Source organism: Schistocerca piceifrons, unplaced genomic scaffold, assembly GCF_021461385.2.
Source record: "Schistocerca piceifrons isolate TAMUIC-IGC-003096 unplaced genomic scaffold, iqSchPice1.1 HiC_scaffold_527, whole genome shotgun sequence".
Taxonomy (NCBI): Eukaryota; Metazoa; Arthropoda; class Insecta; order Orthoptera; family Acrididae; genus Schistocerca; species Schistocerca piceifrons.
The window spans coordinates 249973-269418 of record NW_025728763.1 but is presented as its reverse complement, the minus strand read 5'-3'; the positions used below and the strand labels follow the sequence as shown (position 1 = coordinate 269418).

The window sequence follows — 19446 nt, the reverse complement described above, 5'->3', positions numbered from 1 at the left end:
TATTTGGTAACTGAGAACGCCCCTAGTTCCATTATGGCTGGCAAAATTTATAATCCGGTTCTTCAGGGCTACTTCAAGTGCGCTTGCTACTGGCTTTCCTGAGCTCACCCTACTCGCCTTGTCACAGCTCTGTCAAAGTGTGATGCTAACTAATAATGAGAAACTCTTAGCCACGCTCAATCTTACATGCCACCCCTTGGTTGTTGCCGTCGCTAGTAAGATGAGGGTAGACTGTCGCACAATTAAGCTGAATCTCCACTCACGGTGCACATATCCCGCAAAGACAACCTTGTTTTCCGTTGCATGCAAAATTACCGTCTGCTTTTCTACCGAATTCCACCTACGTACTTTACTGGTGCCGCATTCTTGTTATATCCACGTGCTATAACAGGCGTCTACTCTTCATTGAGGAGCTGCAACCGGGGCTGAGTTCCACCTACTCTTCAGCACGGTCAAAATGGCAGGGCTCGTCCGGGATTTGAACCCGGGATCTCCTGCACCCAAAGCAGGAATCATACCCCTAGACCAACGAGCCACCTGGCTGGAGCAGTCAAGTTAATCCCAAGTAGTGCGCCTCACAGGGAACACAAACTTTCACGTGAATTCGCAAGATAAACGCTTTCTGCAGGCAGCACTCACCACTGATGAGAAGAATATTAAAGGCAACGAATAAAAAGCGAAATAACTGCATCGAGCACTGCTTATGAACAGCCGGCAGTGCCTCAGTTTCGGTATGTGGTTTCTCAGGGTTAAGAGAAGGCGAATGCACTAAACAAAAGAACATCGGGAAACCAAGCACCAACTCATAACGAAAAGATTGCACAATATACTGCAAGCAAAATTTCCAGAAGACGGATACTGAAGACGCCGCAGACAAAAGAATTATTCTATGCAGTAACGAATATCTAGGAAGCGTGAATTGCATGTGCTGCTCCACCACACAACTTCTTTTGATACTGTTTTACTTATTCTAAATTTTCATTACCTCATCGTCTCTAGAATACTGTGCGGTTATCACCTGGTTTCCAACAGCGATAGTAGTAAGTAAATCGACTACAAAGTCTTTCAAAGTAGGTCAGACACAAAAAAAAAAAATCGGAGCTGCGTGTAGCTCATGTCATTCTGCTTTCAATCGTGAATCTCCGGCTGGGAGTAGTGGCGTACTTCTGTAATCCAAGCTTCTGGGAGGCCGTTGTGTGGGAGAGATCTGGAAACAACTACAGATTCGACCGTTCCACGAGCTCAGGAACGGCCGCGATGCCTTCATCGAGCTCTGCAGATCGACAGATAATAGTGTGGAAATTTCGGCAAGCGGTGGCTAAGGGTTAAGAGAAGCCAAACGCACTAAACACAAGAAAGTCGGGAAACCGAAGCACACAACTCATAACGAAAAGATTGCGGAATGCAGTGCGAAAGCAAAACTTCGAGAAGACCAACTCTGAAGCCATCGGCGAGCTAGGAATTATTCCGCACAAGAAGCGATCATGTAGGAAGAGCGAGCCGAAGCTGTCGCTCGACCACACAATAAATTTTTGCTTAATCCCAATTTGCAGTACCGGTTCGACACTAGAATACTGCGCCTTGGTTCTTCCAAAAGCGATAGTAATAAACACGTCCACTGCAGTGTCATTTGGGGCAGTGAGTCAGACATGGGGAGGATATGAGGCGGGTGGAATATGCAACGACAGGGGCATTGCAGGGCGGCCGCCGACTCCTTGGGCTGTGGCGCACCGGTGCCGGCGGCGGCCTGGCTGGGCTGCTGGTGCCTCCATGTAGAGCTGCCGCCGAGCCCAGGCACCGTGCCGCTAACGAAGCGATTGCCTTTGGTGACATCTTTTGCAATAACGACTGCGCGAATCGACGGTATCTCGTAAGGAAGGAAAGAGCAGCAGCTGCCGCCGAGCCCAGGCGCCGTGCCTAACACGCAGAAGGTCCCCGGCTCGATTGCGGGCGGAAACCCGTTTTCGTCGCACTCAGCAAGACACTTGCTACGATCTCTACTGTGACCATTTAAATCAACTTCAAACGTTCCATCAGCAGGGTGCACATGGCTCAAATGAAACATGAAACGGTTTCAGAACTGGTTGTCGGATTTTAGCGCTGACTTGGAGGCCTGGAAATGCGCGAAACAGCCGCCGCCATGCGATTTGTTACCGCACCGTTGTACAAAACGCAAGGGCTCGCCCGGGATTTGAACCCGGGACCTCCTGCACCCGAAGCAGGAATCATACCCCTAGCCCAACGAGCCTATTCGTTCCGAAAACGCACTGCATGTGAATGACGCCACCTTTGATGGTCTCACCATGTAGGGCTGCAGCTCAGCCAGCGTTCTCCCTGTCTGTCGCGGTTGGGTTGTTTCCATCGACGTCTTTTACTACAGGAACTTCACGAATCGGAGGGAGCTCATAGCCGATGCCCTTGCTAACACAGAAGACAAACTGTTGCTATTACGAGTCTCCGGGTGGTACATTAAAAGAACCGTCGTTTCCGTGGTGTAGCGGTTATCACGTCTGCTTTACACGCAGAAGGTCCCCGGTTCGATCCCGGGCGCGAACACAACAATTTTAACCTATATTTCGGATTTCATTTCCGAGATGACCTCACGTCCGCGTATGCAGAGACAAGCAATGTCGTATGCTAGACGGATATGGCGTCATTTTACCGTCAAATACTGTTGCTCTCTTATTGCACCGGTATTTGGTAACTGAGAACGCCCCTAGTTCCATTATGGCTGGCAAAATTTATAATCCGGTTCTTCAGGGCTACTTCAAGTGCGCTTGCTACTGGCTTTCCTGAGCTCACCCTACTCGCCTTGTCACAGCTCTGTCAAAGTGTGATGCTAACTAATAATGAGAAACTCTTAGCCACGCTCAATCTTACATGCCACCCCTTGGTTGTTGCCGTCGCTAGTAAGATGAGGGTAGACTGTCGCACAATTAAGCTGAATCTCCACTCACGGTGCACATATCCCGCAAAGACAACCTTGTTTTCCGTTGCATGCAAAATTACCGTCTGCTTTTCTACCGAATTCCACCTACGTACTTTACTGGTGCCGCATTCTTGTTATATCCACGTGCTATAACAGGCGTCTACTCTTCATTGAGGAGCTGCAACCGGGGCTGAGTTCCACCTACTCTTCAGCACGGTCAAAATGGCAGGGCTCGTCCGGGATTTGAACCCGGGATCTCCTGCACCCAAAGCAGGAATCATACCCCTAGACCAACGAGCCACCTGGCTGGAGCAGTCAAGTTAATCCCAAGTAGTGCGCCTCACAGGGAACACAAACTTTCACGTGAATTCGCAAGATAAACGCTTTCTGCAGGCAGCACTCACCACTGATGAGAAGAATATTAAAGGCAACGAATAAAAAGCGAAATAACTGCATCGAGCACTGCTTATGAACAGCCGGCAGTGCCTCAGTTTCGGTATGTGGTTTCTCAGGGTTAAGAGAAGGCGAATGCACTAAACAAAAGAACATCGGGAAACCAAGCACCAACTCATAACGAAAAGATTGCACAATATACTGCAAGCAAAATTTCCAGAAGACGGATACTGAAGACGCCGCAGACAAAAGAATTATTCTATGCAGTAACGAATATCTAGGAAGCGTGAATTGCATGTGCTGCTCCACCACACAACTTCTTTTGATACTGTTTTACTTATTCTAAATTTTCATTACCTCATCGTCTCTAGAATACTGTGCGGTTATCACCTGGTTTCCAACAGCGATAGTAGTAAGTAAATCGACTACAAAGTCTTTCAAAGTAGGTCAGACACAAAAAAAAAAATCGGAGCTGCGTGTAGCTCATGTCATTCTGCTTTCAATCGTGAATCTCCGGCTGGGAGTAGTGGCGTACTTCTGTAATCCAAGCTTCTGGGAGGCCGTTGTGTGGGAGAGATCTGGAAACAACTACAGATTCGACCGTTCCACGAGCTCAGGAACGGCCGCGATGCCTTCATCGAGCTCTGCAGATCGACAGATGATAGTGTGGAAATTTCGGCAAGCGGTGGCTAAGGGTTAAGAGAAGCCAAACGCACTAAACACAAGAAAGTCGGGAAACCGAAGCACACAACTCATAACGAAAAGATTGCGGAATGCAGTGCGAAAGCAAAACTTCGAGAAGACCAACTCTGAAGCCATCGGCGAGCTAGGAATTATTCCGCACAAGAAGCGATCATGTAGGAAGAGCGAGCCGAAGCTGTCGCTCGACCACACAATAAATTTTTGCTTAATCCCAATTTGCAGTACCGGTTCGACACTAGAATACTGCGCCTTGGTTCTTCCAAAAGCGATAGTAATAAACACGTCCACTGCAGTGTCATTTGGGGCAGTGAGTCAGACATGGGGAGGATATGAGGCGGGTGGAATATGCAACGACAGGGGCATTGCAGGGCGGCCGCCGACTCCTTGGGCTGTGGCGCACCGGTGCCGGCGGCGGCCTGGCTGGGCTGCTGGTGCCTCCATGTAGAGCTGCCGCCGAGCCCAGGCACCGTGCCGCTAACGAAGCGATTGCCTTTGGTGACATCTTTTGCAATAACGACTGCGCGAATCGACGGTATCTCGTAAGGAAGGAAAGAGCAGCAGCTGCCGCCGAGCCCAGGCGCCGTGCCTAACACGCAGAAGGTCCCCGGCTCGATTGCGGGCGGAAACCCGTTTTCGTCGCACTCAGCAAGACACTTGCTACGATCTCTACTGTGACCATTTAAATCAACTTCAAACGTTCCATCAGCAGGGTGCACATGGCTCAAATGAAACATGAAACGGTTTCAGAACTGGTTGTCGGATTTTAGCGCTGACTTGGAGGCCTGGAAATGCGCGAAACAGCCGCCGCCATGCGATTTGTTACCGCACCGTTGTACAAAACGCAAGGGCTCGCCCGGGATTTGAACCCGGGACCTCCTGCACCCGAAGCAGGAATCATACCCCTAGACCAACGAGCCTATTCGTTCCGAAAACGCACTGCATGTGAATGACGCCACCTTTGATGGTCTCACCATGTAGGGCTGCAGCTCAGCCAGCGTTCTCCCTGTCTGTCGCGGTTGGGTTGTTTCCATCGACGTCTTTTACTACAGGAACTTCACGAATCGGAGGGAGCTCATAGCCGATGCCCTTGCTAACACAGAAGACAAACTGTTGCTATTACGAGTCTCCGGGTGGTACATGAAAAGAACCGTCGTTTCCGTGGTGTAGCGGTTATCACGTCTGCTTTACACGCAGAAGGTCCCCGGTTCGATCCCGGGCGCGAACACAACAATTTTAACCTATATTTCGGATTTCATTTCCGAGATGACCTCACGTCCGCGTATGCAGAGACAAGCAATGTCGTATGCTAGACGGATATGGCGTCATTTTACCGTCAAATACTGTTGCTCTCTTATTGCACCGGTATTTGGTAACTGAGAACGCCCCTAGTTCCATTATGGCTGGCAAAATTTATAATCCGGTTCTTCAGGGCTACTTCAAGTGCGCTTGCTACTGGCTTTCCTGAGCTCACCCTACTCGCCTTGTCACAGCTCTGTCAAAGTGTGATGCTAACTAATAATGAGAAACTCTTAGCCACGCTCAATCTTACATGCCACCCCTTGGTTGTTGCCGTCGCTAGTAAGATGAGGGTAGACTGTCGCACAATTAAGCTGAATCTCCACTCACGGTGCACATATCCCGCAAAGACAACCTTGTTTTCCGTTGCATGCAAAATTACCGTCTGCTTTTCTACCGAATTCCACCTACGTACTTTACTGGTGCCGCATTCTTGTTATATCCACGTGCTATAACAGGCGTCTACTCTTCATTGAGGAGCTGCAACCGGGGCTGAGTTCCACCTACTCTTCAGCACGGTCAAAATGGCAGGGCTCGTCCGGGATTTGAACCCGGGATCTCCTGCACCCAAAGCAGGAATCATACCCCTAGACCAACGAGCCACCTGGCTGGAGCAGTCAAGTTAATCCCAAGTAGTGCGCCTCACAGGGAACACAAACTTTCACGTGAATTCGCAAGATAAACGCTTTCTGCAGGCAGCACTCACCACTGATGAGAAGAATATTAAAGGCAACGAATAAAAAGCGAAATAACTGCATCGAGCACTGCTTATGAACAGCCGGCAGTGCCTCAGTTTCGGTATGTGGTTTCTCAGGGTTAAGAGAAGGCGAATGCACTAAACAAAAGAACATCGGGAAACCAAGCACCAACTCATAACGAAAAGATTGCACAATATACTGCAAGCAAAATTTCCAGAAGACGGATACTGAAGACGCCGCAGACAAAAGAATTATTCTATGCAGTAACGAATATCTAGGAAGCGTGAATTGCATGTGCTGCTCCACCACACAACTTCTTTTGATACTGTTTTACTTATTCTAAATTTTCATTACCTCATCGTCTCTAGAATACTGTGCGGTTATCACCTGGTTTCCAACAGCGATAGTAGTAAGTAAATCGACTACAAAGTCTTTCAAAGTAGGTCAGACACAAAAAAAAAAAATCGGAGCTGCGTGTAGCTCATGTCATTCTGCTTTCAATCGTGAATCTCCGGCTGGGAGTAGTGGCGTACTTCTGTAATCCAAGCTTCTGGGAGGCCGTTGTGTGGGAGAGATCTGGAAACAACTACAGATTCGACCGTTCCACGAGCTCAGGAACGGCCGCGATGCCTTCATCGAGCTCTGCAGATCGACAGATGATAGTGTGGAAATTTCGGCAAGCGGTGGCTAAGGGTTAAGAGAAGCCAAACGCACTAAACACAAGAAAGTCGGGAAACCGAAGCACACAACTCATAACGAAAAGATTGCGGAATGCAGTGCGAAAGCAAAACTTCGAGAAGACCAACTCTGAAGCCATCGGCGAGCTAGGAATTATTCCGCACAAGAAGCGATCATGTAGGAAGAGCGAGCCGAAGCTGTCGCTCGACCACACAATAAATTTTTGCTTAATCCCAATTTGCAGTACCGGTTCGACACTAGAATACTGCGCCTTGGTTCTTCCAAAAGCGATAGTAATAAACACGTCCACTGCAGTGTCATTTGGGGCAGTGAGTCAGACATGGGGAGGATATGAGGCGGGTGGAATATGCAACGACAGGGGCATTGCAGGGCGGCCGCCGACTCCTTGGGCTGTGGCGCACCGGTGCCGGCGGCGGCCTGGCTGGGCTGCTGGTGCCTCCATGTAGAGCTGCCGCCGAGCCCAGGCACCGTGCCGCTAACGAAGCGATTGCCTTTGGTGACATCTTTTGCAATAACGACTGCGCGAATCGACGGTATCTCGTAAGGAAGGAAAGAGCAGCAGCTGCCGCCGAGCCCAGGCGCCGTGCCTAACACGCAGAAGGTCCCCGGCTCGATTGCGGGCGGAAACCCGTTTTCGTCGCACTCAGCAAGACACTTGCTACGATCTCTACTGTGACCATTTAAATCAACTTCAAACGTTCCATCAGCAGGGTGCACATGGCTCAAATGAAACATGAAACGGTTTCAGAACTGGTTGTCGGATTTTAGCGCTGACTTGGAGGCCTGGAAATGCGCGAAACAGCCGCCGCCATGCGATTTGTTACCGCACCGTTGTACAAAACGCAAGGGCTCGCCCGGGATTTGAACCCGGGACCTCCTGCACCCGAAGCAGGAATCATACCCCTAGCCCAACGAGCCTATTCGTTCCGAAAACGCACTGCATGTGAATGACGCCACCTTTGATGGTCTCACCATGTAGGGCTGCAGCTCAGCCAGCGTTCTCCCTGTCTGTCGCGGTTGGGTTGTTTCCATCGACGTCTTTTACTACAGGAACTTCACGAATCGGAGGGAGCTCATAGCCGATGCCCTTGCTAACACAGAAGACAAACTGTTGCTATTACGAGTCTCCGGGTGGTACATTAAAAGAACCGTCGTTTCCGTGGTGTAGCGGTTATCACGTCTGCTTTACACGCAGAAGGTCCCCGGTTCGATCCCGGGCGCGAACACAACAATTTTAACCTATATTTCGGATTTCATTTCCGAGATGACCTCACGTCCGCGTATGCAGAGACAAGCAATGTCGTATGCTAGACGGATATGGCGTCATTTTACCGTCAAATACTGTTGCTCTCTTATTGCACCGGTATTTGGTAACTGAGAACGCCCCTAGTTCCATTATGGCTGGCAAAATTTATAATCCGGTTCTTCAGGGCTACTTCAAGTGCGCTTGCTACTGGCTTTCCTGAGCTCACCCTACTCGCCTTGTCACAGCTCTGTCAAAGTGTGATGCTAACTAATAATGAGAAACTCTTAGCCACGCTCAATCTTACATGCCACCCCTTGGTTGTTGCCGTCGCTAGTAAGATGAGGGTAGACTGTCGCACAATTAAGCTGAATCTCCACTCACGGTGCACATATCCCGCAAAGACAACCTTGTTTTCCGTTGCATGCAAAATTACCGTCTGCTTTTCTACCGAATTCCACCTACGTACTTTACTGGTGCCGCATTCTTGTTATATCCACGTGCTATAACAGGCGTCTACTCTTCATTGAGGAGCTGCAACCGGGGCTGAGTTCCACCTACTCCTCAGCACGGTCAAAATGGCAGGGCTCGTCCGGGATTTGAACCCGGGATCTCCTGCACCCAAAGCAGGAATCATACCCCTAGACCAACGAGCCACCTGGCTGGAGCAGTCAAGTTAATCCCAAGTAGTGCGCCTCACAGGGAACACAAACTTTCACGTGAATTCGCAAGATAAACGCTTTCTGCAGGCAGCACTCACCACTGATGAGAAGAATATTAAAGGCAACGAATAAAAAGCGAAATAACTGCATCGAGCACTGCTTATGAACAGCCGGCAGTGCCTCAGTTTCGGTATGTGGTTTCTCAGGGTTAAGAGAAGGCGAATGCACTAAACAAAAGAACATCGGGAAACCAAGCACCAACTCATAACGAAAAGATTGCACAATATACTGCAAGCAAAATTTCCAGAAGACGGATACTGAAGACGCCGCAGACAAAAGAATTATTCTATGCAGTAACGAATATCTAGGAAGCGTGAATTGCATGTGCTGCTCCACCACACAACTTCTTTTGATACTGTTTTACTTATTCTAAATTTTCATTACCTCATCGTCTCTAGAATACTGTGCGGTTATCACCTGGTTTCCAACAGCGATAGTAGTAAGTAAATCGACTACAAAGTCTTTCAAAGTAGGTCGGACACAAAAAAAAAAAATCGGAGCTGCGTGTAGCTCATGTCATTCTGCTTTCAATCGTGAATCTCCGGCTGGGAGTAGTGGCGTACTTCTGTAATCCAAGCTTCTGGGAGGCCGTTGTGTGGGAGAGATCTGGAAACAACTACAGATTCGACCGTTCCACGAGCTCAGGAACGGCCGCGATGCCTTCATCGAGCTCTGCAGATCGACAGATGATAGTGTGGAAATTTCGGCAAGCGGTGGCTAAGGGTTAAGAGAAGCCAAACGCACTAAACACAAGAAAGTCGGGAAACCGAAGCACACAACTCATAACGAAAAGATTGCGGAATGCAGTGCGAAAGCAAAACTTCGAGAAGACCAACTCTGAAGCCATCGGCGAGCTAGGAATTATTCCGCACAAGAAGCGATCATGTAGGAAGAGCGAGCCGAAGCTGTCGCTCGACCACACAATAAATTTTTGCTTAATCCCAATTTGCAGTACCGGTTCGACACTAGAATACTGTGCCTTGGTTCTTCCAAAAGCGATAGTAATAAACACGTCCACCGCAGTGTCATTTGGGGCAGTGAGTCAGACATGGGGAGGATATGAGGCGGGTGGAATATGCAACGACAGGGGCATTGCAGGGCGGCCGCCGACTCCTTGGGCTGTGGCGCACCGGTGCCGGCGGCGGCCTGGCTGGGCTGCTGGTGCCTCCATGTAGAGCTGCCGCCGAGCCCAGGCACCGTGCCGCTAACGAAGCGATTGCCTTTGGTGACATCTTTTGCAATAACGACTGCGCGAATCGACGGTATCTCGTAAGGAAGGAAAGAGCAGCAGCTGCCGCCGAGCCCAGGCGCCGTGCCTAACACGCAGAAGGTCCCCGGCTCGATTGCGGGCGGAAACCCGTTTTCGTCGCACTCAGCAAGACACTTGCTACGATCTCTACTGTGACCATTTAAATCAACTTCAAACGTTCCATCAGCAGGGTGCACATGGCTCAAATGAAACATGAAACGGTTTCAGAACTGGTTGTCGGATTTTAGCGCTGACTTGGAGGCCTGGAAATGCGCGAAACAGCCGCCGCCATGCGATTTGTTACCGCACCGTTGTACAAAACGCAAGGGCTCGCCCGGGATTTGAACCCGGGACCTCCTGCACCCGAAGCAGGAATCATACCCCTAGACCAACGAGCCTATTCGTTCCGAAAACGCACTGCATGTGAATGACGCCACCTTTGATGGTCTCACCATGTAGGGCTGCAGCTCAGCCAGCGTTCTCCCTGTCTGTCGCGGTTGGGTTGTTTCCATCGACGTCTTTTACTACAGGAACTTCACGAATCGGAGGGAGCTCGTAGCCGATGCCCTTGCTAACACAGAAGACAAACTGTTGCTATTACGAGTCTCCGGGTAGTACATGAAACGAACCGTCGTTTCCGTGGTGTAGCGGTTATCACGTCTGCTTTACACGCAGAAGGTCCACGGTTCGATCCCGGTCGCGAACACAACAATTTTAACCTATATTTCGGATTTCATTTCCGAGATGACCTCACGTCCGCGTATGCAGAGACAAGCAATGTCGTATGCTAGACGGATATGGCGTCATTTTACCGTCAAATACTGTTGCTCTCTTATTGCACCGGTATTTGGTAACTGAGAACGCCCCTAGTTCCATTATGGCTGGCAAAATTTATAATCCGGTTCTTCAGGGCTACTTCAAGTGCGCTTGCTACTGGCTTTCCTGAGCTCACCCTACTCGCCTTGTCACAGCTCTGTCAAAGTGTGATGCTAACTAATAATGAGAAACTCTTAGCCACGCTCAATCTTACATGCCACCCCTTGGTTGTTGCCGTCGCTAGTAAGATGAGGGTAGACTGTCGCACAATTAAGCTGAATCTCCACTCACGGTGCACATATCCCGCAAAGACAACCTTGTTTTCCGTTGCATGCAAAATTACCGTCTGCTTTTCTACCGAATTCCACCTACGTACTTTACTGGTGCCGCATTCTTGTTATATCCACGTGCTATAACAGGCGTCTACTCTTCATTGAGGAGCTGCAACCGGGGCTGAGTTCCACCTACTCTTCAGCACGGTCAAAATGGCAGGGCTCGTCCGGGATTTGAACCCGGGATCTCCTGCACCCAAAGCAGGAATCATACCCCTAGACCAACGAGCCACCTGGCTGGAGCAGTCAAGTTAATCCCAAGTAGTGCGCCTCACAGGGAACACAAACTTTCACGTGAATTCGCAAGATAAACGCTTTCTGCAGGCAGCACTCACCACTGATGAGAAGAATATTAAAGGCAACGAATAAAAAGCGAAATAACTGCATCGAGCACTGCTTATGAACAGCCGGCAGTGCCTCAGTTTCGGTATGTGGTTTCTCAGGGTTAAGAGAAGGCGAATGCACTAAACAAAAGAACATCGGGAAACCAAGCACCAACTCATAACGAAAAGATTGCACAATATACTGCAAGCAAAATTTCCAGAAGACGGATACTGAAGACGCCGCAGACAAAAGAATTATTCTATGCAGTAACGAATATCTAGGAAGCGTGAATTGCATGTGCTGCTCCACCACACAACTTCTTTTGATACTGTTTTACTTATTCTAAATTTTCATTACCTCATCGTCTCTAGAATACTGTGCGGTTATCACCTGGTTTCCAACAGCGATAGTAGTAAGTAAATCGACTACAAAGTCTTTCAAAGTAGGTCAGACACAAAAAAAAAAAATCGGAGCTGCGTGTAGCTCATGTCATTCTGCTTTCAATCGTGAATCTCCGGCTGGGAGTAGTGGCGTACTTCTGTAATCCAAGCTTCTGGGAGGCCGTTGTGTGGGAGAGATCTGGAAACAACTACAGATTCGACCGTTCCACGAGCTCAGGAACGGCCGCGATGCCTTCATCGAGCTCTGCAGATCGACAGATGATAGTGTGGAAATTTCGGCAAGCGGTGGCTAAGGGTTAAGAGAAGCCAAACGCACTAAACACAAGAAAGTCGGGAAACCGAAGCACACAACTCATAACGAAAAGATTGCGGAATGCAGTGCGAAAGCAAAACTTCGAGAAGACCAACTCTGAAGCCATCGGCGAGCTAGGAATTATTCCGCACAAGAAGCGATCATGTAGGAAGAGCGAGCCGAAGCTGTCGCTCGACCACACAATAAATTTTTGCTTAATCCCAATTTGCAGTACCGGTTCGACACTAGAATACTGCGCCTTGGTTCTTCCAAAAGCGATAGTAATAAACACGTCCACTGCAGTGTCATTTGGGGCAGTGAGTCAGACATGGGGAGGATATGAGGCGGGTGGAATATGCAACGACAGGGGCATTGCAGGGCGGCCGCCGACTCCTTGGGCTGTGGCGCACCGGTGCCGGCGGCGGCCTGGCTGGGCTGCTGGTGCCTCCATGTAGAGCTGCCGCCGAGCCCAGGCACCGTGCCGCTAACGAAGCGATTGCCTTTGGTGACATCTTTTGCAATAACGACTGCGCGAATCGACGGTATCTCGTAAGGAAGGAAAGAGCAGCAGCTGCCGCCGAGCCCAGGCGCCGTGCCTAACACGCAGAAGGTCCCCGGCTCGATTGCGGGCGGAAACCCGTTTTCGTCGCACTCAGCAAGACACTTGCTACGATCTCTACTGTGACCATTTAAATCAACTTCAAACGTTCCATCAGCAGGGTGCACATGGCTCAAATGAAACATGAAACGGTTTCAGAACTGGTTGTCGGATTTTAGCGCTGACTTGGAGGCCTGGAAATGCGCGAAACAGCCGCCGCCATGCGATTTGTTACCGCACCGTTGTACAAAACGCAAGGGCTCGCCCGGGATTTGAACCCGGGACCTCCTGCACCCGAAGCAGGAATCATACCCCTAGCCCAACGAGCCTATTCGTTCCGAAAACGCACTGCATGTGAATGACGCCACCTTTGATGGTCTCACCATGTAGGGCTGCAGCTCAGCCAGCGTTCTCCCTGTCTGTCGCGGTTGGGTTGTTTCCATCGACGTCTTTTACTACAGGAACTTCACGAATCGGAGGGAGCTCATAGCCGATGCCCTTGCTAACACAGAAGACAAACTGTTGCTATTACGAGTCTCCGGGTGGTACATTAAAAGAACCGTCGTTTCCGTGGTGTAGCGGTTATCACGTCTGCTTTACACGCAGAAGGTCCCCGGTTCGATCCCGGGCGCGAACACAACAATTTTAACCTATATTTCGGATTTCATTTCCGAGATGACCTCACGTCCGCGTATGCAGAGACAAGCAATGTCGTATGCTAGACGGATATGGCGTCATTTTACCGTCAAATACTGTTGCTCTCTTATTGCACCGGTATTTGGTAACTGAGAACGCCCCTAGTTCCATTATGGCTGGCAAAATTTATAATCTGGTTCTTCAGGGCTACTTCAAGTGCGCTTGCTACTGGCTTTCCTGAGCTCACCCTACTCGCCTTGTCACAGCTCTGTCAAAGTGTGATGCTAACTAATAATGAGAAACTCTTAGCCACGCTCAATCTTACATGCCACCCCTTGGTTGTTGCCGTCGCTAGTAAGATGAGGGTAGACTGTCGCACAATTAAGCTGAATCTCCACTCACGGTGCACATATCCCGCAAAGACAACCTTGTTTTCCGTTGCATGCAAAATTACCGTCTGCTTTTCTACCGAATTCCACCTACGTACTTTACTGGTGCCGCATTCTTGTTATATCCACGTGCTATAACAGGCGTCTACTCTTCATTGAGGAGCTGCAACCGGGGCTGAGTTCCACCTACTCTTCAGCACGGTCAAAATGGCAGGGCTCGTCCGGGATTTGAACCCGGGATCTCCTGCACCCAAAGCAGGAATCATACCCCTAGACCAACGAGCCACCTGGCTGGAGCAGTCAAGTTAATCCCAAGTAGTGCGCCTCACAGGGAACACAAACTTTCACGTGAATTCGCAAGATAAACGCTTTCTGCAGGCAGCACTCACCACTGATGAGAAGAATATTAAAGGCAACGAATAAAAAGCGAAATAACTGCATCGAGCACTGCTTATGAACAGCCGGCAGTGCCTCAGTTTCGGTATGTGGTTTCTCAGGGTTAAGAGAAGGCGAATGCACTAAACAAAAGAACATCGGGAAACCAAGCACCAACTCATAACGAAAAGATTGCACAATATACTGCAAGCAAAATTTCCAGAAGACGGATACTGAAGACGCCGCAGACAAAAGAATTATTCTATGCAGTAACGAATATCTAGGAAGCGTGAATTGCATGTGCTGCTCCACCACACAACTTCTTTTGATACTGTTTTACTTATTCTAAATTTTCATTACCTCATCGTCTCTAGAATACTGTGCGGTTATCACCTGGTTTCCAACAGCGATAGTAGTAAGTAAATCGACTACAAAGTCTTTCAAAGTAGGTCAGACACAAAAAAAAAAAATCGGAGCTGCGTGTAGCTCATGTCATTCTGCTTTCAATCGTGAATCTCCGGCTGGGAGTAGTGGCGTACTTCTGTAATCCAAGCTTCTGGGAGGCCGTTGTGTGGGAGAGATCTGGAAACAACTACAGATTCGACCGTTCCACGAGCTCAGGAACGGCCGCGATGCCTTCATCGAGCTCTGCAGATCGACAGATGATAGTGTGGAAATTTCGGCAAGCGGTGGCTAAGGGTTAAGAGAAGCCAAACGCACTAAACACAAGAAAGTCGGGAAACCGAAGCACACAACTCATAACGAAAAGATTGCGGAATGCAGTGCGAAAGCAAAACTTCGAGAAGACCAACTCTGAAGCCATCGGCGAGCTAGGAATTATTCCGCACAAGAAGCGATCATGTAGGAAGAGCGAGCCGAAGCTGTCGCTCGACCACACAATAAATTTTTGCTTAATCCCAATTTGCAGTACCGGTTCGACACTAGAATACTGCGCCTTGGTTCTTCCAAAAGCGATAGTAATAAACACGTCCACTGCAGTGTCATTTGGGGCAGTGAGTCAGACATGGGGAGGATATGAGGCGGGTGGAATATGCAACGACAGGGGCATTGCAGGGCGGCCGCCGACTCCTTGGGCTGTGGCGCACCGGTGCCGGCGGCGGCCTGGCTGGGCTGCTGGTGCCTCCATGTAGAGCTGCCGCCGAGCCCAGGCACCGTGCCGCTAACGAAGCGATTGCCTTTGGTGACATCTTTTGCAATAACGACTGCGCGAATCGACGGTATCTCGTAAGGAAGGAAAGAGCAGCAGCTGCCGCCGAGCCCAGGCGCCGTGCCTAACACGCAGAAGGTCCCCGGCTCGATTGCGGGCGGAAACCCGTTTTCGTCGCACTCAGCAAGACACTTGCTACGATCTCTACTGTGACCATTTAAATCAACTTCAAACGTTCCATCAGCAGGGTGCACATGGCTCAAATGAAACATGAAACGGTTTCAGAACTGGTTGTCGGATTTTAGCGCTGACTTGGAGGCCTGGAAATGCGCGAAACAGCCGCCGCCATGCGATTTGTTACCGCACCGTTGTACAAAACGCAAGGGCTCGCCCGGGATTTGAACCCGGGACCTCCTGCACCCGAAGCAGGAATCATACCCCTAGCCCAACGAGCCTATTCGTTCCGAAAACGCACTGCATGTGAATGACGCCACCTTTGATGGTCTCACCATGTAGGGCTGCAGCTCAGCCAGCGTTCTCCCTGTCTGTCGCGGTTGGGTTGTTTCCATCGACGTCTTTTACTACAGGAACTTCACGAATCGGAGGGAGCTCATAGCCGATGCCCTTGCTAACACAGAAGACAAACTGTTGCTATTACGAGTCTCCGGGTGGTACATTAAAAGAACCGTCGTTTCCGTGGTGTAGCGGTTATCACGTCTGCTTTACACGCAGAAGGTCCCCGGTTCGATCCCGGGCGCGAACACAACAATTTTAACCTATATTTCGGATTTCATTTCCGAGATGACCTCACGTCCGCGTATGCAGAGACAAGCAATGTCGTATGCTAGACGGATATGGCGTCATTTTACCGTCAAATACTGTTGCTCTCTTATTGCACCGGTATTTGGTAACTGAGAACGCCCCTAGTTCCATTATGGCTGGCAAAATTTATAATCCGGTTCTTCAGGGCTACTTCAAGTGCGCTTGCTACTGGCTTTCCTGAGCTCACCCTACTCGCCTTGTCACAGCTCTGTCAAAGTGTGATGCTAACTAATAATGAGAAACTCTTAGCCACGCTCAATCTTACATGCCACCCCTTGGTTGTTGCCGTCGCTAGTAAGATGAGGGTAGACTGTCGCACAATTAAGCTGAATCTCCACTCACGGTGCACATATCCCGCAAAGACAACCTTGTTTTCCGTTGCATGCAAAATTACCGTCTGCTTTTCTACCGAATTCCACCTACGTACTTTACTGGTGCCGCATTCTTGTTATATCCACGTGCTATAACAGGCGTCTACTCTTCATTGAGGAGCTGCAACCGGGGCTGAGTTCCACCTACTCCTCAGCACGGTCAAAATGGCAGGGCTCGTCCGGGATTTGAACCCGGGATCTCCTGCACCCAAAGCAGGAATCATACCCCTAGACCAACGAGCCACCTGGCTGGAGCAGTCAAGTTAATCCCAAGTAGTGCGCCTCACAGGGAACACAAACTTTCACGTGAATTCGCAAGATAAACGCTTTCTGCAGGCAGCACTCACCACTGATGAGAAGAATATTAAAGGCAACGAATAAAAAGCGAAATAACTGCATCGAGCACTGCTTATGAACAGCCGGCAGTGCCTCAGTTTCGGTATGTGGTTTCTCAGGGTTAAGAGAAGGCGAATGCACTAAACAAAAGAACATCGGGAAACCAAGCACCAACTCATAACGAAAAGATTGCACAATATACTGCAAGCAAAATTTCCAGAAGACGGATACTGAAGACGCCGCAGACAAAAGAATTATTCTATGCAGTAACGAATATCTAGGAAGCGTGAATTGCATGTGCTGCTCCACCACACAACTTCTTTTGATACTGTTTTACTTATTCTAAATTTTCATTACCTCATCGTCTCTAGAATACTGTGCGGTTATCACCTGGTTTCCAACAGCGATAGTAGTAAGTAAATCGACTACAAAGTCTTTCAAAGTAGGTCAGACACAAAAAAAAAAAATCGGAGCTGCGTGTAGCTCATGTCATTCTGCTTTCAATCGTGAATCTCCGGCTGGGAGTAGTGGCGTACTTCTGTAATCCAAGCTTCTGGGAGGCCGTTGTGTGGGAGAGATCTGGAAACAACTACAGATTCGACCGTTCCACGAGCTCAGGAACGGCCGCGATGCCTTCATCGAGCTCTGCAGATCGACAGATGATAGTGTGGAAATTTCGGCAAGCGGTGGCTAAGGGTTAAGAGAAGCCAAACGCACTAAACACAAGAAAGTCGGGAAACCGAAGCACACAACTCATAACGAAAAGATTGCGGAATGCAGTGCGAAAGCAAAACTTCGAGAAGACCAACTCTGAAGCCATCGGCGAGCTAGGAATTATTCCGCACAAGAAGCGATCATGTAGGAAGAGCGAGCCGAAGCTGTCGCTCGACCACACAATAAATTTTTGCTTAATCCCAATTTGCAGTACCGGTTCGACACTAGAATACTGTGCCTTGGTTCTTCCAAAAGCGATAGTAATAAACACGTCCACCGCAGTGTCATTTGGGGCAGTGAGTCAGACATGGGGAGGATATGAGGCGGGTGGAATATGCAACGACAGGGGCATTGCAGGGCGGCCGCCGACTCCTTGGGCTGTGGCGCACCGGTGCCGGCGGCGGCCTGGCTGGGCTGCTGGTGCCTCCATGTAGAGCTGCCGCCGAGCCCAGGCACCGTGCCGCTAACGAAGCGATTGCCTTTGGTGACATCTTTTGCAATAACGACTGCGCGAATCGACGGTATCTCGTAAGGAAGGAAAGAGCAGCAGCTGCCGCCGAGCCCAGGCGCCGTGCCTAACACGCAGAAGGTCCCCGGCTCGATTGCGGGCGGAAACCCGTTTTCGTCGCACTCAGCAAGACACTTGCTACGATCTCTACTGTGACCATTTAAATCAACTTCAAACGTTCCATCAGCAGGGTGCACATGGCTCAAATGAAACATGAAACGGTTTCAGAACTGGTTGTCGGATTTTAGCGCTGACTTGGAGGCCTGGAAATGCGCGAAACAGCCGCCGCCATGCGATTTGTTACCGCACCGTTGTACAAAACGCAAGGGCTCGCCCGGGATTTGAACCCGGGACCTCCTGCACCCGAAGCAGGAATCATACCCCTAGACCAACGAGCCTATTCGTTCCGAAAACGCACTGCATGTGAATGACGCCACCTTTGATGGTCTCACCATGTAGGGCTGCAGCTCAGCCAGCGTTCTCCCTGTCTGTCGCGGTTGGGTTGTTTCCATCGACGTCTTTTACTACAGGAACTTCACGAATCGGAGGGAGCTCGTAGCCGATGCCCTTGCTAACACAGAAGACAAACTGTTGCTATTACGAGTCTCCGGGTAGTACATGAAACGAACCGTCGTTTCCGTGGTGTAGCGGTTATCACGTCTGCTTTACACGCAGAAGGTCCCCGGTTCGATCCCGGTCGCGAACACAACAATTTTAACCTATATTTCGGATTTCATTTCCGAGATGACCTCACGTCCGCGTATGCAGAGACAAGCAATGTCGTATGCTAGACGGATATGGCGTCATTTTACCGTCAAATACTGTTGCTCTCTTATTGCACCGGTATTTGGTAACTGAGAACGCCCCTAGTTCCATTATGGCTGGCAAAATTTATAATCCGGTTCTTCAGGGCTACTTCAAGTGCGCTTGCTACTGGCTTTCCTGAGCTCACCCTACTCGCCTTGTCACAGCTCTGTCAAAGTGTGATGCTAACTAATAATGAGAAACTCTTAGCCACGCTCAATCTTACATGCCACCCCTTGGTTGTTGCCGTCGCTAGTAAGATGAGGGTAGACTGTCGCACAATTAAGCTGAATCTCCACTCACGGTGCACATATCCCGCAAAGACAACCTTGTTTTCCGTTGCATGCAAAATTACCGTCTGCTTTTCTACCGAATTCCACCTACGTACTTTACTGGTGCCGCATTCTTGTTATATCCACGTGCTATAACAGGCGTCTACTCTTCATTGAGGAGCTGCAACCGGGGCTGAGTTCCACCTACTCTTCAGCACGGTCAAAATGGCAGGGCTCGTCCGGGATTTGAACCCGGGACCTCCTGCACCCAAAGCAGGAATCATACCCCTAGACCAACGAGCCACCTGGCTGGAGCAGTCAAGTTAATCCCAAGTAGTGCGCCTCACAGGGAACACA

The 19446-nt window shown here is 49.7% G+C and overlaps 18 non-coding genes across 18 annotated transcripts; 7 read left to right on the top strand and 11 right to left on the bottom strand.

Annotated features, from left to right (window-relative positions):
• Window positions 1-463: 463 nt before the first annotated feature.
• Window positions 464-535, bottom strand: Trnap-ugg. Its single transcript has one exon. It is a non-coding gene; the product is annotated as a tRNA-Pro (tRNA).
• Window positions 536-2483: 1948 nt separating this feature from the next.
• On the top strand, window positions 2484-2556 carry Trnav-uac. The gene has a single exon. It is a non-coding gene; the product is annotated as a tRNA-Val (tRNA).
• Window positions 2557-3157: 601 nt separating this feature from the next.
• Trnap-ugg lies at window positions 3158-3229 on the bottom strand. Its single transcript has one exon. It is a non-coding gene; the product is annotated as a tRNA-Pro (tRNA).
• A 1640-nt stretch (window positions 3230-4869) lies between these two features.
• Window positions 4870-4941, bottom strand: Trnap-cgg. The gene has a single exon. It is a non-coding gene; the product is annotated as a tRNA-Pro (tRNA).
• A 235-nt stretch (window positions 4942-5176) lies between these two features.
• Window positions 5177-5249, top strand: Trnav-uac. The gene has a single exon. It is a non-coding gene; the product is annotated as a tRNA-Val (tRNA).
• Window positions 5250-5850: 601 nt separating this feature from the next.
• Trnap-ugg lies at window positions 5851-5922 on the bottom strand. The gene has a single exon. It is a non-coding gene; the product is annotated as a tRNA-Pro (tRNA).
• A 1948-nt stretch (window positions 5923-7870) lies between these two features.
• On the top strand, window positions 7871-7943 carry Trnav-uac. The gene has a single exon. It is a non-coding gene; the product is annotated as a tRNA-Val (tRNA).
• A 601-nt stretch (window positions 7944-8544) lies between these two features.
• On the bottom strand, window positions 8545-8616 carry Trnap-ugg. The gene has a single exon. It is a non-coding gene; the product is annotated as a tRNA-Pro (tRNA).
• A 1641-nt stretch (window positions 8617-10257) lies between these two features.
• On the bottom strand, window positions 10258-10329 carry Trnap-cgg. Its single transcript has one exon. It is a non-coding gene; the product is annotated as a tRNA-Pro (tRNA).
• A 235-nt stretch (window positions 10330-10564) lies between these two features.
• On the top strand, window positions 10565-10637 carry Trnav-uac. Its single transcript has one exon. It is a non-coding gene; the product is annotated as a tRNA-Val (tRNA).
• A 601-nt stretch (window positions 10638-11238) lies between these two features.
• On the bottom strand, window positions 11239-11310 carry Trnap-ugg. The gene has a single exon. It is a non-coding gene; the product is annotated as a tRNA-Pro (tRNA).
• Window positions 11311-13258: 1948 nt separating this feature from the next.
• Trnav-uac lies at window positions 13259-13331 on the top strand. The gene has a single exon. It is a non-coding gene; the product is annotated as a tRNA-Val (tRNA).
• Window positions 13332-13932: 601 nt separating this feature from the next.
• Trnap-ugg lies at window positions 13933-14004 on the bottom strand. The gene has a single exon. It is a non-coding gene; the product is annotated as a tRNA-Pro (tRNA).
• A 1948-nt stretch (window positions 14005-15952) lies between these two features.
• Window positions 15953-16025, top strand: Trnav-uac. The gene has a single exon. It is a non-coding gene; the product is annotated as a tRNA-Val (tRNA).
• Window positions 16026-16626: 601 nt separating this feature from the next.
• On the bottom strand, window positions 16627-16698 carry Trnap-ugg. Its single transcript has one exon. It is a non-coding gene; the product is annotated as a tRNA-Pro (tRNA).
• Window positions 16699-18339: 1641 nt separating this feature from the next.
• Trnap-cgg lies at window positions 18340-18411 on the bottom strand. Its single transcript has one exon. It is a non-coding gene; the product is annotated as a tRNA-Pro (tRNA).
• A 235-nt stretch (window positions 18412-18646) lies between these two features.
• On the top strand, window positions 18647-18719 carry Trnav-uac. The gene has a single exon. It is a non-coding gene; the product is annotated as a tRNA-Val (tRNA).
• Window positions 18720-19320: 601 nt separating this feature from the next.
• Window positions 19321-19392, bottom strand: Trnap-ugg. The gene has a single exon. It is a non-coding gene; the product is annotated as a tRNA-Pro (tRNA).
• Between the last annotated feature and the right edge of the window lie 54 nt (window positions 19393-19446).